This window comes from Myotis brandtii, unplaced genomic scaffold (assembly GCF_000412655.1).
Source record: "Myotis brandtii unplaced genomic scaffold, ASM41265v1 scaffold435, whole genome shotgun sequence".
Taxonomy (NCBI): Eukaryota; Metazoa; Chordata; class Mammalia; order Chiroptera; family Vespertilionidae; genus Myotis; species Myotis brandtii.
In genome coordinates, this window is record NW_005366635.1 from 69,783 (window position 1) to 76,057 (window position 6,275).

Genomic DNA, 6,275 nt, shown 5'->3' on the forward strand with positions numbered 1-6,275 from the left:
CCCGCCTCCCAGCCTCCACCCACCCACCCATTAGGGTCGGTCTTCACTACCCTCCTGCCCGTGTCCATGGGCTGTGCATAGCACCGCTCTCTTTTAAGGTGAGAAATCCTTCCTGATAAACAAGATGCACGAGTGTCCACACTATTCAGTGAGTCCAGGAAAGGATGACCCTTGACCTCAGCTCCCCAGACCATTCTGTGAAATGAGGTCAAGAAGCCAGTCAGAGAAAGACAAGGGCCATAAGATTTCACTCGAATGACCTAAATGAACTAACAAGCAAAATAGGTAGAGAGAGGCTGTCAGCTGTCCAGGGGCAGGGGCTGGCGGGGAGGTGGAGGGATTGAGCAAAAAAGGGGAAAAAATAGAGGAAAAACGCATGGGCAGGGACAACAGTGTGGTGCTCGCCTGGGGAGGGGGTGGAGTAGGGTGTATGGGGGTAATTGGTGATGGAGAGAGACTTGACTTGGAGCGGTGAGCGCACAGGACAACAGACAGAGGACGTGTTATAGAACCGTACACCCAGCACCTATGTAATTTTATTTTACTTATTTTAATATATTTTTACTGATTTCAGAGAGGAAGGGAGAGGGAGAGAGAGAGAAACATCAGTGATGAGAGGGAATCGTTGATCAGCTTCCTCCTGCACACCTGTTCACGTGGAGGAAGCCTCAAAGGCCATGAACTTGGTCTAAACAAGCTGCCAAAGAACATGGCGTCCACGAAAGAGAAAAACAAAAGGACGAAAGGACAGTGGACGAACTGAGGAAGAACTCACGAAGGAATTGTTAAATAATAATAATGTGAAGGGATATGAAAAAATAGCAAATAAGGTTTCAGACATAATAGAGAACTGAAATGCATAAATATATCACAATATGTATGTACAGACTGTCTACGAGGCCCCTAGAACCATCAGAAATGCAAAACATTCACTGTGAATAACACATTCTCGAATTGCCCCCCTTAAACATCAAACTGCCCCCCCCTCGGGGGCGTGTGCCCCACGCTGGGAACCCCTGCTCTGAACCGTGCCCTGTGTGATGACAGTCGGCTGGTCGGGGCTGCCTGCGTTCCCAGCGACTGAAATAAGACTCATGAGGCCCTCGTCAGGATGACCGCCAGGCAGCTCAGCGTCCACATGGAGCAGGGTTCTCTGCAGCATCGGGGGGTGGGGGGGGTGGTCCCCTTATTCAGTCAGGCAGGCGTTTGTAGAGCGTCGACCCCATTCCAGGCGTGGAGCTGGGCCCAGCAGGCGGGAAGGTGAATCCTGCCGGGGGTGCCTGCCCACGCAGCTCACACAGCAGTCGGGAGGCCAGGCGTGCAATGGATGGTGCACGTGGGCCTCGGTTCGTACACACGGATGAGAGCACAGGGCGGTCAGTAGCCCACCTGGAGGGTCTGTTAGGTCCGGCTGGATTCCTGGCCAGGCACACGCCCCGGTTGCGGGCTAGATCCCCAGCAGGGGGCGTGCAGGAGGAAGCTGATTGATGATTCTCATCCTTGATGTTTCTCTCTCCCTCCCTCTCTGAAATCAATAAAAAAAATATTTTAAAAAAGAAGGGAAGCGGGTGAGAGCTGCCCCTTGCCTCCAGGCACGTGGTGGCTGAGGGTTTTCATAGATTGGGGCATGTGCTATGGGCTGGAGAGGAGGGAAGAGGCTGGGTCATCCCAAGGAGAGAAGGTCCGGTCTAGTGGGAACGAGGAGGCATTGAGGGAGCCCGGGAGGAACCGGAGCTATCACCGTGCTGTCGCCAGCTCCCTCAGCTGCCGCATGGACGGTGGGGCCGGTCTGCGGGGCGTGTTGGAGTACTGGAGTCTCAGAGACCAGTTCTGAAGGCTACTGCAACAGTCCTAGCACCGGCTCCTGAGGCCCAGACACGGGGGTCAGGATGGGGGGGGAGATGTTACTGTTCACACTTCATTAGGCACTTGATCCCCCACAAACACAGAACAAAAAAGACACAATAGGGTGTTTTTTCTTTCTTTTTTCTTCGAAAAGTTAGAAGCAGCTGAAATAAGAGTGGGGAATAAAGTCTGACACTCTAATTCCCACTGTAGAGACTCCGGCTTGGGAACATGGGGGAGGGGGAGTGGGCAGAGGCAGAAGACAGAGAGAACACAGCTTTTCGAGATGCAATCCCGCTTACTCGGGCACCAGGCTGCCTGGGACGGAGAGCCGGACCCAGATGGTCCCGCGTCTCCCCTCGGAACGTAGAATCCCCTGAACGCGGACAAGCCATCCAGCCCGCCTCGCTGTGTGTCAATTTGCATCCACCTCAGTTGTTGGGGTCTTTAATTCTGGGAGGAACACAAACATATGGCACCAATTCCAGAGACACCACACAGCCGACGAGAGTAGAAATTAGAAAGTAAATGTTTCCTTCCCCAGCCCTGCCTTCCGTGGCTCTCGCCGGCTCCCGGCTAATCGAGCCTGGCTGCTTTTCCAAAGACGTAATGACTACAAAACATTCACGCACACGTGCCTGTTAAGGCGGCGTCCCTGGACGTCTTTGCCGAGACGTATGGAAATGAACTGGTTCTCAGACGCAGAGTTACTGCCTCGAAGACTGCGTCCCCTGCATTTGTAATGGGCTTCCCAAAATGGTTCTCCCCAAAAAGACGGCACGCTTTCCTCTCCCACCCACAAGCTGGTTTATATGTGTATCTGTGTATTTATGTGTGTGTGTGTGTGTGTGCCGTTTTATTAGGCAGTAGTGGTACTTCATGGAGATTTAATTTGCGTCTCCCTGAGGATTAACGATGGTGCACATTTGTGCATGTACTTAACATGCCGTCTATCTATCTATTATCTATCATCTATCTATCATCTATCTGTCTATTATCTATCTATCATCTATCTATCTATCTATCTATCATTCATCATTTATCTATCTATAATCTATCTATCTATCATCTATCTACTATCGATCATCTATCTATCATCTATCTATCTATCTATCATCTATCTTTCTATCTATTATCTATCTATCTATCATCTATCATCTATCTATCATCTATCTATCTATCAATCATCTATCTATCTATCTATCTATCATCTATCTATCTATCTATCTATCTATCATCTTTTTGGTGAAGTGGCTGTCAGAGCCTTTGCTCATTTGTTAGGGGCTGTTGGCTTGCTTACAGGGTCCTGGCGGTTCTGTGATGCCGTCTACGTACACGTGCTTGTTCTGTGTGTTTTGTGAATAATGGCTCCCAGTTGGAGGCTTGTCTTTTCATTCTCTTAACCGTGTGTGGTGTAGAGCAGACCTTTTAAAATGTTGATGTTCGATAAATTATTAATTGGTTTTTAATGGTTTGCGTTTCTTGATATTGTAGCTAAGAAATCTCCGCCTAACCCCAAATCAGATCCACGGTCCGTAATTTTCATAGAAGATGCAAAGCAGCGGGGTGTGGGCGGAGGGTGTTGAGTGTGTGTGTGTGTCTGTCTGTCTGTTTTGTTTTTGCATATTGATGTACAGTTGTTCCAGGGCCATTTTTTGAGAATCTAACTTTGTAATCCTCTGTCAAAAGGTGTTGGCCATCTCTTCAGACATGGATGGATTTCTGGACTTTATGACTATATTTCTGTGTTCTCTGTGTTTACCATTTCACCAACGCCACCCTGTCCTGATTAATGTAGCTTTTTGGTTTTAAAATCAAATAGTTAGAGTTGCTTGAGCGTCACCTGTTTGATTCCAGTCAGGCCACATGCCTGGGCCCGGGCTCAGTCCCCAGTCGGGGGCATGCAGGCTGATTGACGTTTCTTTCCCTCTTCCTCCCTCTCCCTCTCTCTGTAAAATCAATTTTAAAAATCATATTAAAAAACATTCAAAATCATTTTGGCTATTCTAGTTCCTTTTACTTTCCATATAAATTTAATATTGGTATATTATACTCTTGGATATTGGCATAAATCGCATTACTGACTAGGGGGTGTTGGGCAAGTCACTTTCTCTGAACTTCACTGTCTTTACCTTTAATGCATTTGCAAAAAATATGTTCCCTGATAACTTGCGTGTGGATTGCGAAGCTGATTTCTTTGTGAGGAAGAATCTGCCGTGTACAGGGGAGTCGAAGTAATTATACAATAAAGATACGCATCAGCATATATTCCAAGTCAAGTGTTGGCACTTTTTTTTTTTTCCCCTGTGAAAGGCTGGTATTAAGTATTTCAGGCTCTGGGAGTTATACATGCAGCCTTATCTCAGCTGCCCAGCACTGCCCATCGTGTCAGACCCGCCACAGACCGTATGCAGATGAATGCGCGTGGCTGTGCTCCAATAAAACTTTATTTATGGACCTTGAAATTGGAACGTCGTCTCATCTTCACACGCCAGAAAACATTCTTCTTTTCATTTTTTCCCAGCCGTCGGAGAGGGTGAAATCCATTCTCCGATTATGAATAGAGACTGGCACGTGGGCTGTGGTTGGCTGAATCCTTGCTCCAAGCAGATTTAACAATTGTTCGTGTCTTTCTTGCTTTTTCTTATAGAGAGAGTGGAAGGGAGGGGGAGAGACCCAGAGAGAGAGAAACATCAATGCGAGAGAGACACATCGATTGGTTGCCTCCTACACACACCCCGACCAGGGCCGGGGATGGAGCCTGCAGCCGAGGTACGTGCCCCTGACCAGGACTAGAGCCACGACCTCCTGGTTCATAGGTCTGTGCCAACCACTGAGCCGCAGCAGCTGGGCTCTATCTCTTTTTTAATCCTCACCCGAGGATATTTTTTTTCCATTGGTTTTTAGAGAGAGTGGAAGAGAGAAGGGACGGAGAGAGAGAGAGAGAGAGACATCGATACCGGGAATCGAAACCTGAGACCCTTCAGTTCGAAGGCTGGGGATCTGACCACTGAGCACACTGTTCAGGGCAAGAGGAATATCTTTGACGCTTGCTCATTCTGTTCTGTGAGCTTCTGCCATGCCGGGGTGCACGGGGGGCCCCCACCAGTGTACACAGAGGCACCAGGAGGGGTCCCACCCCTTGGAGCTCGGTGGAGGCAGGCGGGGAGGCTGACCTCACGAAGCTCGACGGGGACCCGGCCCCCCTTTAATTAAACGCATGGTCTAGGGAGCAGGGTGGTGACTCACGGTTTCTATTCTCCAGGTTGGACCACGCGCGCTGTCAGATGGGATTAACATCACCTCCACCGCCGCGGCGGGCGGGCGATGACTCAGAGGCCCAGGTGCGGCATCTGGGCTGCTGGATGCCTCTGGCGGGGAGGCTGAGCACGGAGCCCCGCCCCCACCCCCAGTCAGACTCCCGTGGCAGCCCCTCTGTGCAGGGGCGAGCTGACTGACGTCGAGGTCTTGGCCAGCTGCCGATGACCAGTCGTACCTGCTCCTCAGTGAGTCCCCCGGGCACTCTCCCCACCCCCTTAGCTCCAGGCTGATCGCAGGTCTAGCCTGGATGCACAGCGGATGGGAAAGGGCGGGACCCAGACTCCAGCGTGCTGTCTGGGTAGTTCTGGTCCAGTGACCCGGCCGCTGTGAGCCTCAGTGTCCTGGCCTGTAAAATGGGGACAGTTCTCTGTAACCGGGTCTGAAGGCTGTGACAGAGAAAACGGGGAGCCAGTCCCCTTCCCCTCCTGCCCCTCACCCCACCCCCGCAGTGCATCCCACTGACCCGCATTTTCACACTCATCTCCACTGGTGTCCTTTTGGTCTTTTTTTTTTTTTTCCTCAGGTGGATGCAGGAGGCTAACAGTCAGCAATTAACACGGTAACAGTAACAGCGAGGGAATTTGTGGTCTCTGCCCTGGTGCACTGGTTCTGCCCTGAGGGGTCCGGAGAAGGGGAAGTGACCCCGACATTCCAAAGGTATGTTAACTTAGATGCAAAAAGGCAGGAGGCTCAGTTGAGGCCCAAGTTGATCTTTGTCTGGGAAGATACTGGCCTAGGACGTGACTACCCACCACACACTGCTTTCTAATCCTTGGTGGTGACTTTAGGTCTCTGAGTTTGCAAGGCTGCTCCGCAGGCCTTCCCTGAGCTTGTCAGGTTACCATGTGGCCCAGTTTCTTCCACAAATCAAACTATTTTTTTAAAATATATTTTTATTGTTCTCTCGGTGTGGCTAAGTGGCTAGAGCGTCGGCCTGCGGACTGAAGGGTCCCGGGTTGGATTCCGGTCAGGGCACACGCCCAAGTTGCGGGCTCCATCCCCAGTGGGGGGCATGCAGGAGGCAGCCAATCCATGATTCTCTCTCATCATGGATGTTTCTGTTTCTCTCTCCCTCTCCCTTCCTCTCTGAAATAAAAAAGTATATATTT

At 50.4% G+C, this 6,275-nt stretch overlaps 1 long non-coding RNA gene across 2 annotated transcripts in view; it reads left to right on the forward strand.

Moving 5' to 3' along the window:
• LOC102250041 overlaps positions 1-6,046 on the forward strand; it is a 13,840-nt gene extending 7,794 nt beyond the window's left edge. The window contains exons 6-7 of one of the 2 annotated variants that reach the window (XR_001363711.1): positions 5,111-5,351; positions 5,690-6,046. This is a non-coding gene — a long non-coding RNA (uncharacterized LOC102250041). The remainder of the gene's footprint in view (positions 1-5,110; positions 5,352-5,689) is intronic. The other variant, XR_314061.2, reaches the window with a different exon arrangement.
• The last annotated feature ends 229 nt before the right edge of the window (positions 6,047-6,275 follow it).